The 20813-nt window shown below is 38.3% G+C and overlaps 1 protein-coding gene across 23 annotated transcripts in view; it reads left to right on the plus strand.

Moving 5' to 3' along the window:
- The window catches only part of ARPP21 (cAMP regulated phosphoprotein 21), a 194725-nt gene that overhangs the window by 56108 nt on the left and 117804 nt on the right, over positions 1–20813 (plus strand). For 13 of the 23 annotated variants that reach the window (XM_064669470.1, XM_064669627.1, XM_064669574.1 and 10 more), the window contains exon 1: positions 125–272. The exons of 3 other annotated variants lie outside the window; for them this stretch is intronic. The gene's annotated coding sequence lies outside the window, so the exon portion shown is untranslated. Of the gene's footprint in view, positions 1–124; positions 273–509; positions 774–849; positions 927–1548; positions 1718–1839; positions 2122–20813 lie in introns of those variants that run through there. 7 more of the 23 variants (XM_064669480.1, XM_064669615.1, XM_064669490.1 and 4 more) reach the window with 6 other exon arrangements.

Genomic DNA, 20813 nt, shown 5'->3' on the forward strand with positions numbered 1-20813 from the left:
CGGCGGCGGATCGGGGCGAGGCAGGAGGCGGCCGGCGGGTCGGGCGGCGCCGCCGCGGCCACCGCGCCCGGGCAGCAGCGCGGCGCGGCGGCGGATCTCCTCCCGCGGCGGAGGCGGAGGAAGAGACCATGTCTTTCAGGAAGACACGCACTGTACTGTAACAGCAGCGTATCCGCAGCAAAAATAAACAAACCGGCCAACCAAAAATACCAAACAAACAAAAATAACCCGAGCCGCCAAGACGCTGGGGGCAGATCCCGTTTGCAGGCAAGGTAAAACAAACAAACAAACAAAAACAACAACAAAAAAAAAGGAACGAAAAAAACCCGAAAACAAACCCCAAAGAAGCCAAAGCAGAATCTGTCGACATTTGTGTGGCGTGATGTTCTTTGTTGTTGCGATTTTTTTTGTCTATTTTTTTCCTTTCAGCATGTTTTCTGTCATTTCGTTGGAGTCATTCGCCCCATCCCCCCCACCTTTCCCCGTGATCTTTTAATTTTTTGAGGTCAGGGAGGCTGGAGAATGTGGAGCGGAGGAAGAGGGAAACAGGAGCTGTGTATGCAGCCGGGGCTTGCCTTTATTGCGTGCGATGTGCAATTATTAATAGCGGCTGCAGGATTCCGGCTCTAAGATGCGGTATTTACCAGAGTGGGAGGGAAAAGAAAGGAAAAAAGGGTGTCGTTCATAGTCCGGCGGGGCAGGATGCTATCGGTGCTGGAGCCGGAGCCTTGCACGGGACTGCGGAGCGGCAGCATAGCGGTGGTGACAGCCAGGTAGGGCGGGGAGGGCTCGCTGCGGGTCTCGGCGTGGTCGCGGGGCCGTCTGCCCTGCGGAGGGCGGCGGCTTCCCAAAGTTTCGGCCGCCGGCCGGTCATCGCCAGAGGCGCTGCTGGCCGGAGCTGAGGCGGGTCGGGGTCCGGCGCGGAGGTGAGGTGGCCGCTGTCCGGGAACCTGGGTGGGGAGACGAGCGCCAGGGAGGGGATCTGCGGGGGGGAGGGGGGGAAGGGGAGAGCTCCGTTCTCTCAGCTGTCATTTTAGCTAAAACGGATCAAACTTAAAGGAAAAAATCTCAACTTTTACTCGCTGATTTGTGAACAGCATCCAGGGATCCCCTTTCAAAGCCGTGTTTGCTGGAGGGCAAGCCTGGGCTGCTTGGACTGGCATTGTTCTGAAGGGTGGCGATTTGAGGGCAACAGATTTACTTGGTGCTTCCTTAGCATCTCTTTTTGCATGCAGTGGAGGAGGGTCCCAGTTCGGGAGTTACATGCGTATTATTAGGTGTCCTGTTTTCACAAAAAGCAGTTCATGTTACTCCGCTTGGTGTATTCTGCCTACTTGTCTGTGCGTCTTAAACGATATCGCTTGTAACTCTAACCCAGACGTGCTCATCGAGCGCAGCCATTGCGCAGCCTTGTTTAATTGCTGTTATTTATTTTGCCTTCATTTACCGTGTCAGCCTGCGGGGGGGAACACGCTCAGATTTCGAGTGCATTTTTACGTGCTAGGTGTGTCTCTGCGCTTCCAGGTGTGTGCGGTTTCGCTTAAAACTCATCCCGCCGCCGTGTGACATCGCTGTAAATGTGCCGGGAGGGGAAACAAAGACATTAGAGAGCGACACAAGTGTCTGTGCATCATCTGTTTGACTTCTCTGCCGTTGCAATGCTGAGCCAGATGCATGCCCGGTGCGCCTTCTTCTAAATAGCATATGTACGTTTTAGGCAAGTACAAAGCAATTGAAGCTGAGGGTGATGGGGAGGGGAAAAAAAACCAAACAACCAACCCGTACTGTAAACTGACCTGCAACTTTTCAGTCGTATACTTTAACTGCACGCTGATTTCTGTTTTAGCAGTCTTCGTCACGGATCGAGGCAAGTTTGTGTGCACAATTGGGCTTGCAAATTGCTAATCTCGCACTGACTTTGCCTCTCAGTTCCCAGCTGGGCATGGTTACCTTGAAAGCTGTGGTATCAGCACTGTCAGAGCATGCTCCGGTGGGGAGATCGGGTGTGTTCTATTTTTAATACTATTTAATGAAGATGCTTCTCACTCTGCAATATATGAAGCATAATGGAAGAGCAGAGCGATGATTGGTTATGGATACTGGAAAAGGAAAAATGCAAAGGTAAAAACGGAAATCCCTCAAATATTTCTATTACATTAAAGAAAAGAAATGCAGCTTTACAGAAAGGTGATCGATTAGCTGATTTTAAATTGAACAGTTTTGTGGTGTCTAGGAGGATTTTTTAAAAAATGTTCTTCTAAAAAGTTGCATGAAGCAAACTGTAGGTAGGAGATTATTTCGTGCTGTTGATAAATCTGATTCTGTATGGGTATGCTTAAGTTGAAGAGGAATATTCCATTTTAATTCTTTTTCTTTTAAATATTGAAGTATCTTACAATGGAGGAGCGCTAAAGAACATCTGAAGTTGTTTTTTTTTCCTTCTGATAACCGGTTTTAATAATTAACTATTTTTATTCTTATTAGTAGCGTCCTGAAGCAGAAGTTTTGAGTTTTTATTCCTTGCAGTTAAAAGTTAATTCAGTTGCTATTAAAAATCATCGTTGCATGCAATGGTTACAGAATGCAAGTGGCTGTAAATCTCTTGCTCTTTATGTGCAAAGGAAAATACATATAGATAACTACGGTGTATGCCACTTGGCGAGATGCATGGAGATACTTTTGAAAACTGCCCTGTCTAGTTCAGTGTACTCAGAAATATGTTTGTTAGCTATTTGCAAGAATCCATACACTTAGAATCGTGTAGAGAAACACGCCTTGATTAAAGATGTCTTCTGTGAAACAACTGTATTTTTTCTGTGTTGCCTGCAGTTTTACAGGATGGTGGTCTAAGAAACAACTGAGTACCCCTCCTGCAAAATCCTTTTTCGAGCAATTATTTCTTTTCGCTGTATTCTAGTCCTTTTGAGTACCCTAGGGTTAAGTGTGCAAGTGAGGATTGCTTAGACAAGTGTTGCACCACATCGTACCCATGAAGGAAAAATTACATAAGGGTGGTAGAGGAAATGCAAAGAAATTTTAAACACAGGTGGAATTATAGGTATCAGGGAGAGAACAGCAGTGCAACAGTCACTTTGAAAGTACATTCTGTTGGAGTAAAACTGTGGGCCAGATCATATTTTCCTGATGGTGCTGCTTTTCCTTTGGGCTTTATGGGGGTTATTTGCATGATTACAGTAAACTGGACTTGGCCTGATAAATCACTGTTATTAAACAGAATTTCTGGGATTACATGAAAGAAACCTAAGAAGTTCTAAAATCTGCTGTGCAATTGCCTTCCTCCCAGGAAGTTAACAACTAACTTTAAACTTGGAATTAATAGCAGGGAAAAAGTGCACTAATTCTAGGATGGCTTACTTGTAGTCTCTCTTGTCTCCTGTAGGCATTGGTCTTGCTACAGTCAATGGGAGCTTTAAAATTTGTTCAGTGGTTTTATCAGTGCTAAAAACAGACACAGGGACAAATATTCAGCAGCTGTAAATTGATGTAGTTCCATTGGTTTTAAGAACAGTGTAGATTTACGCCAACTGATGATAACACCTCTCTGCTTACAGCAGAGATCTGTGACTTACATTGAGTGGTATTATCAATTTTGATGACATTAATTTCAGAGTAGGAAAATTAGTTTGGCAGATTGGCAAATCCTTGTTTATAGGGACTGCTCACAAATGAGCGGCTTGATCCAGTGAGTGCTCCCAGCCTAATTTCTTTGCTTAGTTTTAAAGACAATTTGTAGGGTACATGACTATTTAAAGGAAATGCGTTTTGTTAAGTAATGTCATTTCAAAAATATCATTAAAGATTGGCCAGTTGAAAAGTAATGTAACTACCATGCAATAAACTTGCAAAATCCAATGGTCCCCTGCTCATTCATTTATTAGATTTGAAGTGCTGTATTAATGTTCTCAGCAGGTAGTAAGCAAATGGTTCCCTTTTTCTTCTAGAAGATTGAAACATTCATCAAACAAGTAATAAATGGCAAAGACTCTGTATGTTCCAATGGAGAGTACTTGATTCTGGAGGCTTAAAGTATTGTGTATGAATACTTTTGTTTCTGAATGGTAACATGTATTTCTAGGACACATTCTATTTTGATGACAAACTGCAATCCAGGTAAGTTAGATTTTCCCCAATTAAGGCTGGGTAGATGGAATTGCAGATAAATTATGCAAACCATCTGAGGTCATGCATCTAGTTTTTGACAGTCATCAAGTGGGACCTGTTCCAGTCTCCAGCATTATAAGTGGGTCACCCCTGGATGATAAGTCTTCCTGATTAATTGCTGGTGTTTGCTTTGTTTTTTAATTTTTCCACTTTGTACATGCAATACTGACTTTCAGAAACATGTAGATGTAAATAAATTTACATGTTTGTTTGTAACTATTAAAATATTTTTTTTACGTAGTAATTTAATGGTACGCCTTTCTGGTACGCAAGGATTTAACTTCAGAAGAAGTGCAAATAATGACTCATATCTGGTTTGGTTTTGTGTTTTTTTATAAGTAAATTAAACATGCCTATAAATTCATGTAGACATACTGATTACTGTTCATGGACAGGATATATTTTTCTTGGTTCTGTCTTAAGAAAGAGACTTAAACCCAGATCGGTGGAACAGCCACTGTGGTTTGCATGAGTATGCTAGTGTGCACTTATACACGATTTATTAGAGAAATAAAAATGACACCACGCTATAGAACTACAATGCTTTCTGTTTTAATTAAAACTAATTTTTTAATAAATAACATGTATGATGGGTTCTTTACAAGTAAGTAGTTGTTTGTCACTGAAGGTCCAAACTGCTTAGTTATAGGACTTTGCTGTGGCTTAGATGTTTGAGGTAACTCCAGTTTTAGACTCCATGTTCTCTCATACAGTGGTTTTACAGTAGATAAATCGGATGATGCGTTGCCACTGACCCCAATGTAAGAGTGCTCCCTATAAGCTTTGATGTTCTTCCTTAGTTCACCTTCATTTGGAAGAATACGTAAATAATCTATATTAATGCTTAATGTGTGGCACACGCAATCCAAAGTTACGAATTGCATTAATTCCAGGGGAAGAATACTGGAGCTCTGTGTCACTTTAGGGAAAATGCCCCAAGCAAACACTTCCATAATGTCCTGCGACAGCTGCACTCTTCCACCTGTTTATATGTTGCTGATACTTGCTACTTCTTCCTTTTTCACTGTTGTTTCCAGGCTTTCTCGTAATCCAACTTAAGTACACTTCTTTATGGTTCCTTGGAAAAAGATATTGCGGAAAAGGTCTCCTTTCATTCAAATGTATAATTTTTTAGTCATAGGGTGGGATCTTTAAACCATGTTATATCATTCTGGAGTTCTAAATAGGTAATAAGCTGTTACATGAAAACGTTACATCACTTTTTTTTCTTCGCCTCCCCCTTACACTTACATTCCCTGTTACCAAGAGGAAAAAGTGAACTAAATACAGAGAGAAATAGAGAAACAAGGAGTAGACAAAATTGCATTTTACAGGAGTGAGTTCGTGATGACTGTTTAGATTAATTAGTTGCTGCTGTGGTAAACATGGTCAAAAGGAATACTAAGCAAGTTGTTTGGTTAATGCTGAAGAACATATAAAGTGTAAGAGAGTGATAATGTCATATATCATGACTAAGCTGAAATGCAGAAGGCATAGTTAGGCGGTGACAGCTGGGAATTTGAAATTTATGATTTGGATATCCAATGACTTTCTGAAGCAGGGGTTTAGAGTATTTTCTAGCTACTGGCAATGTATGGAGGCAGTAACCATGTAAGGCAGTTTTTAGGGCAGACATTCACATAGCAGATGCTGAAGTATGTAAGGTGAGAAGTACATTTTTATAAGTGAAAGAAAATGTTCACAGGGAAATTGGGACACTTATATGCTTCTTCATCAAGATCAGATGTCTGATCTTGATCTTTTAAGGCCAAGAGTCATAGTTAACAAAGAGTAGTACCATGAGAAAGTAAAGTCCTATAAAAGTGTTTTTGTAATTTAGTGCTTTGTACTATATTCATAATTTAGTCTTAGGCAATACTATGGTTTATTTATGAGCTGTTTATACAGTACCTGTGTTAACATTCTAGGAGCTTAGTTAATCTTCCAACTGATAAAACTACTTTTTTCCTAAATTGGATGCCTTCAATTCAAAGACAAGCTTAAATGGTCAGCTGGATGGTGTTAAAAAAACCTCAGCATTTAAAAAAAAAAAACAAAACAAACAACAAATACCCCCCCAACCTTTCCCCCATGGTTAAATACTCTGCTTTTTATTTCTTGAAATTTTTGTCTTCTGTTTGTAATCGATGCTAAAACATAAAAATCAAATATATATGAATCACCTACTTTCAAGCTTCTGTTTATCTCATTTTTTTACAGCCACAGAGTAGTGATTTTTACTGGATTCATAAAATCATCAGAACCAGTTTTATGTTCTAGGATTTGAATTCTATTATCAAAAGCATGCCTGAACAGCTAATAATTTCATCAGTAATGAATCGTGTTGCAGTATTTGTATTTTTATTGCCTCATGAGCTGAAGTTTTCCTGTGCCTTCAATACCAAAAGTATTTTGTAAATTTTCATTATTAAATATAAGAGCCAGATCGTGCTACTTTTCTTCACAAGGAATGCATGCATCTTGCTTTTGGTGACCTGAAGAGCTTCTCAGGATATAATGCTTTTTTTACTGTGAAGGAAGTTATCACAGTTTGTTCCTAAGTAAAGAGGGATGGCAAGGCTTCTCAGTAGAATGAAGCTAATGAAGATAAACTGTAGTGATTAGAACATTTTATGAATACAATGAAATTGTTATTAATTAGTGTGAAGTGTTTAACTATATATTGAATTAATTGGGAGTTTTACTGGGGAGCAAATATTAGTGGTGTTGATGCTCTCGTAAAATAGGTGCAGCATTATGTGCTTGTGAAGAATGTGCCAACTTTGTGCTTTTTGGGTGTTGGTGCCACTGAAGTTTATTTGGAATGATTTGCCCTCTGTTGCACAAAAGTAAATCATATATTGCGGTGGTTCAAACTATACCTTGAGATTTTTCCATTTTCGAGTGACTGTTCCATTTCTAAATACATTGCCATTGGCGTAACATTTAGAACAGTTTAAATGAGGTTGCTTAATGTGTTATAAAGTGTTTGTCATGGAGTCAGAAATGTTTATGGTGTCATAAAAGCTTTAAGAGAAACACATCAAATAAATTGGTCCACTCTAAAGGCTCACTACAGATTTTAATGTAAGCTCAGGAAATGTCTGATAGCTTTATAATTTGTGTGGTTTATGAGCTGTGAAATCTGAAGTGAGAAGGTCTGACTTTCATGCTTTCAGTTTTCATTCCTTTAGGAAAAAAATCAGTGTTTCTCCTACCAAACAAACAAAAAAAAACGAAAAAAGAAAAAAAAAAAGGAAAATTCTGAATGTGGATCTAAAAGGAAAGCATAATGAGTGACTTAGAGCATCTTAAGGTGCTGTATTTCATAACATGTACTATTGTGAGGAAATGCTAATGAAACTGTGTTTTATTCGGGTGTAATTTTTTGGGAAACTTTAACTCATAGACGTAAATTGGAAAACAAAACAAATTTACCAGCTTTATGTGTCTCAATATGCATTTCCACTGTGGTGTAGCAGTCTGTTCTGCAGCAGCAAAATGGAGTGAACTCTAATGACAAGAGCTAAGTCAAGCAGCATAAGAATCCTGTTAGATACAGAAGACAATGAATTATTACTGAGGCATAATGCAACTTTTGTTTAATCTGTGTACTAGTGAAGATTACTGTATTTGAAAGAAGTCCTTGAATGACCTGCTTCCTAAAGTAACCTTCTCAAAATCTGAGGCTGAGATAAGGTAGTGGTGGGGTAAGAGGCATAGTGGAGGATTGATTAGTGGCAGCAGTACTGCTTGTGATGTGAAATCAGGTTATGGGGCAACAGAAGTAGGAGGGCAGCAAAGGGAAGTAGGACTTTCAGGAGATATTCCCTGAAAATTAGGTAATTGAAATTTTGAATAACCAAGAGAAAATACATAGAGGTGTAGCCTCTTTTCAGTATCATTTGTTTTCTGATTAAAAAATATAAAATTCCTTATGCATGTGATGCGATCCCTATCTTTGCATTGAGGATCAGGGCAAAGTGGCTGCTCCTCTGCAATCACACTTAATCTCCTCAAATCTGAGGTTACAGGGGTTGTAAATGATCTGCATCTTCTGATTTTGCTGTTGCAGAATTGCTCCTCTCTGCCCCCTATCCGGCAGGAGAGAAAGGAAGATAAAATTGTTGCCAAAGTCAGAGGGCAGTTCCACAGTAGTATACACTGAGACTTCTTAGGCAGGGTTAGTTGGTGCAAGAAGCTGGTGGGTGAGTCTTGAGGAGGGACACAAGATCCTGGACTCTCTAGTACGTAGGCAGTTCTTCTATGAAAATAAATTGGTTTGTATCCTTGATAGTTCTTCTCTTGACATGCCAGTACCTCATAAATTAGTCAAGTATTTACTGAAATAGCATGATGTGCCCTCTGACTACATAAATCCACACCTTTCCATAAAGAGCCTTCTATTAATGGAGAAGGATTGGTAAAAAAGAGGAGATTGAGACACAAATATTGATGCAGCGTTTCAGCTGCCTGTGGTTGTGCTACCGGTAACCGTATAGCCATAGTTGTGGGGCTGTGGTTCTGCAGACACCCTGTCCACTCGTTCTTTCGTCGTGATGGTTTCCGCAATGCGGGAGGAAGATGCGGCAAGCACCTACCTCTTTCAAAGCCACATATTTCTTTGATGTGTTTGTTACTCCTCAGGGTTTTTTGGTTTGGTTTTTTTTTTTTTTTTTCAGGAAGTAGAACAGAGAACATAATTTGTACCCATGAAGGCTAATTACAATTTTTCCTCTACAGATCATTTCTTAGAGATCTGTGTGTTCAAAGAATTGCTGCTATTTTCTGCATTACAGTTGTGTTCAGTGTCCAGGCAGTGAGTGTCAAAATGTAGATTCTTTTGGCACCTATTCCTGTTTGTGTTTGTTTGATAACATAGACTTGTGTCATGTCTTTATTAATGTTGTCAGGCACTTCAAAGCCAACTGTATAATAAAACTGCATCAATATAAGAGCATGTCAGAAAACATGACAATAAAATATCAGCACTTCTTAACAAAACATTTTATTGATTAAACAGCACAATTTCAATATGTGGAAAAATGAAATCAGTTCTAATTAGAGAGCAACTGCAGTAACAACCAAGTCTTTGACTTGCCTATAAAATGACAGCAGACTGAGCAATTCCGTTGTGTATTATGAGCGAATTCTATGGCATGGGAATGTGTTTGCTAAGTGTGCATTGACTGTGATCATAACAAAGGAGGAGCGTAAGTGACCCACGTACTTCTGGTGCACAGATAAATGACATGTTCCAGGAGAATATTTATTACCTATGCTCAGTAGTTGGAATGAGGCTGACAGATGATGGTGTAGCATACCAGTGCTCCTCAGAACATCAGCTCTGTGTACAAGCAATTTCAATGTCTGTTCACTGTCAGACAGATTATTTTAATAAAAGGAATTCCAGGGCTCTGTTCTTGACCTTGGACAGTTTACTTTGGGGCCAGTAACTTGAGGTGCTGTTGTTATTAAGCATCATAAAATTGGAAAATGGAGATAATTTCAGGTAGCTTTGCAGCCTCTGCAGAGAAAATAAAAAATATGGAGGGGAGCAAATGTTAAATTCTTTTGGCAACACAAGAATGTGTGAAGTGAAGCACACTGAAGTTAGGAGATTTACTGCATCCTTAGGTGTAATATAAACAAGGATCTTCCTAAAAACTGGTCTGTAGTTTCCTGACTTAAAGTTTACTGAAAGTGCAGGAAGACAAATATTGGAGGAATTCACTGCAGTCCCAATATAAACTCTTTTCTTGTTTTGTTTCTTGATACATGCATTTCATGCAGTCCCTAATGTGGATGTCTCTGCCTCTTTTCTGGCTGTTTCCACACTTGCATCAGTTGTCTCTATTCTGCTCCTTACATCCTCCGACCATTCTTCATACTGGGTCTTTGCTTTTGTAAGTTGTACCCCTTAGGAAAATTTTACTTTGTTAAACTGACCCTTCTGACTTTTCTTGGTTTTTCATCATTCGCTCACATTCTCCAGCTTTTTTTTCTTGCCTTTGTCTAAATCAGTTACTTGCCTCTGTTTGAAAGGGTTGAAACCTTCGATTTATTGACTATATAGTACTGCAATTTTAAAAATGACCTAATTCTGTAGATTTTTGGACAGTTTATAATAAACATGTTATTTAAGCATACTATCATTATTCAAAATATGCCAGTTCCCAGATTTCTTGGACTTTGTTTTGGTATCTTTTAAGGAGGGAGTGCCAAAACTGCTCTGATTGCATCTGTGAAACAAAGGGTTTTGTGCTGAAATCTAGAAGACCTTGTGCTTTTGAACTTTTTCATATATACAGCTCATGTTAATGGATCTGGGTTCTTTTGGGACCTCCATCCAAGTTCAATAGCTCCGTATAATTGGGTGTATGTTTGATGCTTCTGGAAAACCCTAACCCTGTACTCTCCATCTATTTATGTAGATTTTTCTTTTTTTCTGGGATTAGTAATATTTTCAATATATTTAGCATTTGTCAGTTGCTTAGAAAATAAAGTGTACTGAAAATGACACAAACTAAATGCCTTTGACAGTGTGTTTGTTGTCAGAGACTTTTTATGTGTTGGCTCTCTGACCTTTCAGATGGACTGCTGTCTGTGGCGTGAGCAGCACAGCACCTAATGCATTATGTTGGGTGCAGTTTACTGTGTTACTGGACTGTACAATGAAAAGAGGGAAAAATGACTGGAGTTCTTATATGGAGAATTATTTTGTATTTCATGTCTGTACACTTGTTGAGTAAGCTTAGAAACCGCACCAGAAGCTGAAGGTTACATATTCTTCTCGTAACTTTGATTATAATGATTGCACGGCCACAGAGCCTGGTCAAAAGCAGAGGAGACTGATTGATTGTAAAGATAGTTACTGATGAAGGCATCTAGCTGTCCACATTTCAGGACCTATACTAGATAAATAATCCATTTTTGTGAAATGAATATATAGAAGCTCCTTCTAAAGACAGAAGTAAAGGAACTATTGGCTGAAATGTGTCCCTGATGTGTTTGAAGGAGCATGGTTTGCTACCATCACGTGAAAACTGAAATTTATTTTTTCCTGTGGTGGTGGTAGTTGTTTTGGTTTGCTTTGCTTTGGTTTTTTTTTTCCTCATTGCTGAGATGGCAGGAGAAGTGCCTGTATTCAGCTGCCAATTACGGATTTAATTCAGTTATTTGTTTTTCAGTAATCTGATTCCTATTCGTGCCTAGTTCACTAATTGCTCACTGTACTCTGTCAGTTTATTATGAAAGTAACATTCTAAATATTCTGAAACCTAATAAAGAAATGGTGGCAGTAGTCTGAACAGATGATGTATAGTAGTTATGAACTGATTTTTTGTTTCTTTTAATGGGTTAATTTCCAGGCTGGTGGACAGTCAGCTCAGTTAGCTCTCAAGCAGCATGCACTGAAGAAATTTCTTCCCATTTAAAGACAAAATTTTGTGTTGTGTGGAGTCATTCCATGTTTGAGAAGGATGTCATGTTAACAAGCTGTTTATTCCACAAATCATGGTGCCAGTGCTTTTCTCTATGTCCTTGGTAATAATTGAATTCTTGAGTTCAGTTGTTTGCTAAGGAGATGATTTGTGATTTTTAAAAGCATGGGTACAAATGTCTGTAGTACCACATAATTGGAATGCAGTGAGAAGGACTAGTTTTTTCACACAGCCTAGGTTTAAGTTGACTGAAGGAAAGCTCTTGCTTTTATTGACTTAATTCTCTAATCTTAATCCTTGCAAATAAAGGTATGAAAGTGTTAGTCCATATAACCCTATTGTTGCAAATCAGAGAAATATGCAGCAGGATTCTGCTTCTGTAGCGGGAAGCTGGTGTGGCTAGAAGATGCTTCCAAAATGTGCATCGACATATTTTGTGGTCTCTTAAATTCAAGATCCAACATTTGTTTTTTGGAATTTTTCCCAAATAACTCCATTGTTGGTCTGCTGCTTAACTGCCTTTCCGATGCAGTGGACAGAACAATTGGATTGCATGTGGAAGACAGAGAGGCATAACACTTGTTTTCATCTTTCTTCTGCACTTTAGACATTGAAACAGGTGAACTCCTGTTATATGGTAGGGGAAGCTGCTATAAAAGTAATATTATTTGTATTACAAAGTTACGTTCTTCAGCCCAGTAGAATGACTGTACGTGCAACATGCAGTCTTGAGCATCCCATCTTGTGCTCGCTAGTGTCAGCTAAATGAAGCGGAGCTTTATTGTTGAAAATTTATTTTTTTTTCTGGCATTCTGGTAAAAACAAGATGTGGGAAAAACCGACGAGTAAACTCCCAAGCTTAAAATGAGGATGACACTGGGCTGCTACTGATGCCTGGCTGTGCAGTGTGTGCATGCGGAAACAGTCTGCCAGTGGTCATGGGGTCATTGGAGACCTGTTCTTCTCAGCTCTGCACAGTCTACAGGTGATGGGCGTGATGGTCATAAAATGCCTGTTTACTTCAAGAAACCAAAGGAGACCCTTTTATAAATTGGCTTACTAGTCTGTCAAGAGAGGATGCATTCACTAAGTTACTAGTGGAAAAAGAGCACTGCTGCCTTTTAAAGTATTTTGTGCTACAGTCAGTGAAATACTATGACATGTTTGTTTTGGTTTTTTTGGTTTTTTTCAGGAAGGGACAGATTTTTCAAATGCCTGTCTGAGGTTATTTGGATAATTTGGTGTTATTCTTTTTCAGTGAAGACTTTTAAAAATATTTGTGTCTTTAAAAGAAGCCTTTCTGACAGCAGGAATAGCTACAAATTCAAGTGCTACAGATAGTATAAGTTGGCAAGTTGTATGCCATACTAATAACGTCACAAAAAACATCAGCTTTCCCAAAAAATACATTTTCCAATAGGAAAGGCAGATAAAGGGGTGTGTTTTCAGTGAGAAGGATGAAGTTTTTTCAAGAGGAGAATAGTCTACCATGAGATAGTAACTTGGAGAAAGATATGAGAGCAATAAGAATTCCCATTGTTCAAGTTTGTTTGTTTGGGGTTTTCTTGGGGGGGTTGTTTGCTTGTTTTGGTAGGTTTGTTTGGTTTTGTTTGGGTTTTGTTTTGTTTTGGGGGGGGGGGGGGTGTTTGATTGGTTGGTTGGGTTTTTTTCCCCTGAACATTATCCAACACTAAATTTCCCTTTCTCACGTTCAGCTTTAAGAAGTATGAATGTCCCTCTGGAAGGAGAACAGGCAGCCAGCCATGTCTCATCACTGTGCAACTTTGTAACAAAGATTAATTTGGGGAGGAAATAGAGGAAGAAAACAATACAAAAGGAATTGTTTTTAAACAAAAGATGCACTTTTGTCATCATTTGGACTACTCAAGCTATCCAACCTCTAACTGCGGTGACCCAAAGTACATCCGCACTGTTGGCAGCTGTAATACGTGGGAGGCAGTGAGGATAAAAACCATGGTACAAGTGAATGTTCCCAGCAAGGCTTTGTAAAGCACTGGGAGCGAATTCTAAGTTGGGTAATGAAAGCTGTCTTGAAGTGAAATTGAACTGATTGCCCTCACTGATTGCCTTGTTCAGCTTGCATTGATACTCCGTAGTGTGCTGTAATGGGTGTGCAGCTGATGTAGTCAAGCCTCAAGACACCCCAGAGAAATACTCCTCCTTGTAAGTGAAATATGAAGAGGTGGTTTGAGAAGTGTAGTCACTGCTAATCATGCCAGTTAGAAGAAATGTGAAGAATAGCAGTCCACTTTCAATACTGCATTTGTTGTAGATAACTAAAATGCCATCACTTTTCCATTTATATGCTGATATTATTACCTGTTTCCCCCCATCCTTATTGTCAGTTTTATGATGCAGGCTTGCATGATGCTTGTTTCTTAGTTCATTTCTCTTAGGAGGTGATGAATCTGAGCCATTATTATAAATGACTTGTAAGTGATATTTCAGTCTAATAAGATTTATAACAAAATGGATCCTGTAGACAGAGTTTTGCATAAATAAAAGCATTTATCTTGTTCTTTCACTTTCCTACCTACTATCTTGTAGTAGTAGTTTCTAAAACAGTTTTATTTAGAGGCTACAGTTAATTGTAATGTACTTCAAGAAGTTGGTCGTACAAAAGCAAAGAAGGTTTTTCCAGATTGTTATTACTGTTGTTAAGATGCTGAGGTTCTAGATTTCTCGTTATGTGCCCTGCATCTTCATGTATAGACAAAATAATGTTTTTAAATATCCTTCATTTTCATTAGTGGCTCATTTTCATATACACACATTCACTACCTGCCACAAAAGTGTCTGTTATAAAAGGGGCCCTGGAGAATGGAAGATGGTGGAGAATGCTGGACATGTACCTGGGAAAGGGGATGTTGGTTACCCATCTAGCTCTCGTTTTGACCAACTTCACTGCTCATTTAACCTCTGTATTCCTCAATGTCCTCATCTGAAAGGAAATACTTTTTAAACTCGCATTCCTCTGAATGTGGTTTGTTGGTTTTTTTTCCTTCTTAATTGGAGACCATGGCATTTTAAAGTCTGGCACAACAGGAGTATGCAATTTGACTCTGTTGGGCTTATATCGGCAGCTACAATCCAGTTATGATAACTGCATAAGTTAACTTAGTTACAATTATTATTTGGGTGCAGTCTGCAGCAAATATGAAGACACTTTTCTATGGCTGCAGTTATTGTCTGCTGTCAGTGTTGGGCATTACTGCCTTTATTTAGTGGTTCTTCTCCAGATAAATCGTGTGATAACATGTTTCGGTTTGAGCAGGTGATAACGCTGAAGCATTTGAACAGGCACGAGATAAATAGAATTTGAAAAATAAAGTCACAACCATGTTAAGATTAAGAGTTTTAGTCCCTGAGGCAAAGCTTGAAACAATTAATAGTTTTCTTTCAGCTGGTTCATTTTCTATTCTAAGTCTAGAAACATGTGCTTATGTATAGCACATATTCAGGGCTAGCCCTTGCCAGAATAGATTAAAAAAAACCCAAAACAAACAAAAACCCCACCATTGTTTGAACTGATGATATGTACAAGTAATAAGAACACATACAAAAATGCCAGGTTTAAGTGTTGCACACAGCTTTCACTGACATAGTCAGCTTTTTATTTTGCAGGTCAAAGTTTAATAGACAAAACATTTTGAGAGGGAAGCTTTTGAAAAAGTTGCAAAGTAGACATGACCTGTTTTGTCATAGACATGTGAATTCCCCTCTTGTGCCTTTTTTTTCACTTTGTATAGAATGCTTATAAAAGGTCATACCCTTTTAAGAAGCAAAAATAATTTCTAATCATCTATGATAAGTTCCATTCAATCTTTAAAAAACACTAGTTTTCCTGACACAGCCATGAATCTAAAATAGTCACTATTAAAAATGAATTCTTTATCTGTTTTATTGTTGGAATGAAAATATTTTTCTCAATAGCTTTTTCAGTGTATCAAGAAAATGTGTGATATAAAGATTGTGTAGGTATATAAGACTTTAATCGGCTTTTTCATCTGTGGTCTTTGTAACTTTTATCTTGAGACTCTTACTTTGCATTAGAAACTGTTATTTTTCACTTGACAGGATTTTTCAGGAGGCTGACATACAGAAGTGACTTAAAACCAGGTGTTGTCTGGTTTGCTGGGCTCTGTATGTATGAGAGGTCCTGGCTTTTGCCTTTAAGCTTCCACTTGCTTCTGCTATGGCATCACAGTTCCACTCTTGGATGTGGCCTGGACATCTCTGAAGTTTGTGGCTGAGACAGCCAGTTTTTCATGTCACTGAGTTGTACACGTAGCTATTGCTTAAATCAATGGCTTCTAGGTAAAAATTTCATTTTGCTCCATCTTACTAAAGCACTTACTTCTCCTATAACTGCTTCCTCCCATAAATTTCAGGCCTTTCTTACAATTTTTCTCAGTGCTGCTGTAGGTTCATTTTGAGGAGTAGCTGTGCAGCGACTACCCTCCGGTGTGCCAGAGTTCTCATCCTCCTATCCAAGGAGGTACAAGCTATTGATGAGTGGCTGGGACAAGTGTGCTAATTGTTTTTCCAATTTTGTTCTCAACGTAAAAGAAGGGTTTAATTTAAAACAGCAGTTGTCCTTTTTCTTTTCCAGCTGCCCTGGAGCATTGGGCTTCTCTGATCTCCAAGTTTTCTCGTACTATTGGAAAGTTTACGGTTTTCTTCTTGCTACAGCTAGCTCCAGCCAGTATTTCTCTCTTTGTTCTCAATAATGCCTTGATTCTCTGCCCTTGAGTCCCTTTGAATTTTCTGATATTTCTGATCATGAGATTACCCATTTCCCATGCCTCTGTGAACCAGGTAACATCCCTATGCCTATTTGGTCTTCCCTGCTCTTGTCTGTGCAAGAGCAGCTTTCCTGTTATACAGAGTTCTTTGTTAATTTCTTTTAATAGTGTCTTATGTTGAAAATGTGTAATGCATTTTAAATTTTGAAAAAAACCAGATGGCTAGTTAGATTTGGTGATAAAACAAGCCTTTGTTGCTACTAAAAAATCAATGTATTTAGCATTAATTTCTCTTTTAAAGGGAAGAATGCCTGATAAAACCTTTTATATCAACCGGTAGAGACAAAAGACAATATCTTTCCATTAAGGTGAAATATAGATTGAGCTACAGACTGTTGTCTTGGTTTTCTGATTGTTTGATGAGAACATATATCCATCGTCTGAGGAACTGAAAGTACACTTGCATTCAGTAAATTTATACTTGGAGTATGTCAGAAGCATAAATAGTCTTCCATAAGTGTTGCTATTTAGTCAGCATAAGTATTTCTTTAGGACTTCATGCTGTAAAAAAAATTGGGTCTGATGTGTTAAAACAGTTATGAGTTTTAGTGTTAAATTACATGTGTTTTTCAGTGGTTACAAGACATTGCTACCCCTTTGTCCCCAGTAGGATGATACGCAGCTGACATTAGGTTTCACAGAACCATGTGAAAATAGATACAACTGCAGTCATTTTTGTGACTTGTTTTGCCTTGGTTTACTCATACTCAGATTTCTTGTGTACATATTCACAAGTATGTATATGCAATGTTTAGCTGTACTTCCCTGTAATTAAATTTTTCTATTCACTGTGATCATGAGCTGTAAAATAGAGTGAAGAGAGAAGGAAAGCATAAAAGTGATTAGGTTAAATGTAACAAGGTAAACTAATGGCATTTCTGTTTCTTGAAAATTATGGATGCACACCAGTTCCACACGTGTAATGTTGGTGTTTACAAAAAAAAAAACAAACCACAACCAAATACCCCAAAGCCTCCAATATCAGTATTGGAATACCACTTTTCATTTAAAAAAGATGGGTCCCATCAGGTTCTTTTGTTTCTTTATTTTCTGAAGATATTCAAAGGCTCCAAATTGCCACATAAACGTTCAGTGATTTCACTAAACTGGCACAGTAAGAAAGGTCCACAAACATTTTGGGAGAGAAAAAGATCTGTAAGTTTTATGGTACGTCCTTGAGATCAGGCTTACCCAAGAGACATTCTGTAGATGAAAATTGACTCCCATCAGTTCCTAGAGAATCTCCTAAAGGACCAAGAAAACAAAAAATGTGGTAGTTGTAAGGTTTTTTACCATCCCCAGTTCACATCTGGAACCAATAATCTATAATATAGGGGCAAACCCAGAAACAATGAAAGAAAGCTCCAACCTGAGATACTCTCCTGGGAGGTAATTTTGAGTTTGGAACGTACTCAGAGAAGTGCTTGGCAGAGGAACTAAAGACCATTGAAAGAAGTTTTATGTTGTGTCTCTTGAAACAAAAATAAATTTAATGTACTTAAATTATTCCTTCAGACCTCAGGGTCTATATTACTATGTAATTCTTTTCTTTTTATTTATTTATTTATTTATTTATTTATTTATTTATTTATTTATTCCCTGTTGTGAATTGCCAGAGATTTCAACTAGGTATATGAAATTCGTTCTTGTACCGTACTGGTTCACATACTTGGACTGATATTTAGCATAATATGTCAACAAGCATTTTTCATAAGGGATTATAAAACTGAAGAAGTGGATGTAAAGGAAAATTATGCAGACATTTTTACTTTGAGAGAATTTGTAAAAGTTGCTAGAATGCTTTGTTATGTTTTGGTTAGTTTTGTCAGGTCGCTTGTGCAAACTCTTCAGTGTTTCTACTTAAATGAGAAGAGCTTTAGTTTCAGTGGAAGTATTTTTCAGAACAGAAGAAGGTAAGTGGATCTCGAGGCCCCTAATACGATGTGTATAATACATGGGTGGAATTACAGCCAGCAGCCACACAGGATGGTGGAGTGGGAGGATTGGAACAGTAGCTTTGGCAATCACAACTTCAGCTGGAATACTGTTAATTCTGCTGTGGCAAGGAGTTAGTGCAGTCTGATATTTGAATCAATTGTTACAAGATATTAAATGTTCCCATACTGAGAAAATTACTTTCATTGAAATTGAAACAGGTTTCTCCTATTGCATTTGAACCCTTGACAACCCAAAAAAAGTGTCTATCCAGAAGTTAAACATTTGAGATATCTTTCTTACAGTACAGAGGACAATGGAAAAGCATCTGATAATGAAGGGAAGGGAAAGAATATCCTCTAGAGGAGGTCTTCTAGCAGTGTGTGCACTACCAGTGGTATGCAAGACATTTTACAGTGCTCTATGAATGATGCTTGGACAGCCAAGTGTATTGTCATTCTCCAGGGATTAGCTTATGTTTTGATGCTAGTGGTGGTACCCACCAAAAATATTGGAACTGCCTCTCTTAATATCTCTGCTCTTAGACTTCATGCTTCCAAAGTTTTTATATTGAAAAGCCTTTTGAGGAGTAAAAAATTGTTACAAATTGTTTTAAAAGACTGATTCTAGTCTCCCTTATGAGATATCCATAAGAGTTATATTTTACAGTTGTGATTAGAGTTTAGACCAAGATCAAACTCTTCCCTTTTTAGTCCCACACACTGAAAAAAGGTCCTTTACATTGAACTGGCATGGGAGGGGCAGATGGAGAAATAGAGGCAGAGATCCACATTCATGCAGCTGAGCATGGGAGACATGCATCATCAGTGGGATTTTTCAAGAAGATAAGTCAGATTCTTCCTAACAGTCAGTGAGAAAGCATTTCCCAATGAAATTATGTTTTCAGATTGATACCTTTATTATGATATCGATGAACTTAAGTGTAGTTAATTGATTTGTGGAAAGTTACAGGAGTAAGAATACCTTCGTATTACTTGTTTTACTTTGTGTTTTCTTTCTTGGTTTGGTTTTTAAATACTGCAAAGTGTTCTTGCCAATACTCTTAGTTTGTATATCGTAAGATGAGAAGAATGTTTTTAGGCAGCCATATACATAGCAAATTAATGTGTCTCATTTGTGCATGTGCAACATACTGAAATGTCAAGATTCTTCATTTCTTAGGCTAGATATAAATATGTCTACATGCCAGAGATTTCAGAAAAGTAATAGTCTTGTCATGCTCCGATTGTAGCCAGAATGTGAGAGATGAAAGATTTTTGGGTAGATGACAAGATAGCCAAGAATTGGGCCAGTCCTGATGAATATGAACATTTCTTGTTGTGGCATTTTGATCTCAACAATTTCAAGCAGTGGATCATAGTTGCACACACTAGACAGAATATTTACAAGTGTTGGGCTTCTCCTTCACTGTTGGTTTTAAAGCCATCATTGAAAAGATCCATCACTGGCTTTCTCCTGCTATGGCTATTCTTTCTTTGATTTCAGAAAATAGGTGACAAGCCACTTGCAGTGAATGAAGCTTGATTCTGTAAGTGGTTTCGGGTAGATAGGTAAATATTTTGGGACTTGTTAGTTTTCTAGAAGTTTTATTAGTCAGAGAAAGTATGTTTGAGAGAGGTGATGTTTTTGGTAGACTAGTATGACTAGAACAAGTTTCACTCAGTTGACACTCCAACAAGTCCTGCCTCATTATTCCATTCTGAGTTGTCAAGCCACCAGTATGGATGCTGGAGGCTGCTTAGTCTGTCTCACGATTTATATCCTCTGTCAGTGCCTTAGTATTTTGATTTTGTAAGGTCTAAATGTTTCCCAGAAAGAAGGTTTCCAAGAAACAAGAAAGACCCTTTGCTGAACCTAGCAGTTAAAATTTAGGCAATTCTATCCGATAATGTCTTTAGGAGACTATTAATCTTCCAAATTCTAACCTTTGGTTGTATGACAAAAAAATGCAAGATTAGACATAAAGTAACATGTGAGCAATTACACTTGGCAGCCTTAGCACCTGTCTTTGGCCACAGTCATATACAAATGTAAAGAGCCTCAGATTTTTTATTGTTAGATATCCAGTTAGACTAGAGACAGGCTAAAACTTGTCTGGCTTTGAGATGGTAATGGTTCAGCTAAAGACTGGAAAAAGCCAGATGAAGGAAAAAATGAAAGAACAGTAAACTCCCTCTCTATTTCTTGTTCTTCAAATAAACTTATAAATGGAAATCAGGCATTTCTTAGCCTTTTGTGGCTTTGAAATTTGGAATTTCAGAAGCAGCAGTGTGTCTGGATACTTTTATAGGAGAAAACAGGCAACGGAAGACTTGTCCAGTGACTAGAATTTTTTGCTCTTTAATAATTGCTCTGAGTCTAAATGGATGGGAAACTCAGGGTTGGGGGATGAACTGCAAAACTTACA

This window comes from Pseudopipra pipra, chromosome 1 (assembly GCF_036250125.1).
Source record: "Pseudopipra pipra isolate bDixPip1 chromosome 1, bDixPip1.hap1, whole genome shotgun sequence".
Taxonomy (NCBI): domain Eukaryota; kingdom Metazoa; phylum Chordata; class Aves; order Passeriformes; family Pipridae; genus Pseudopipra; species Pseudopipra pipra.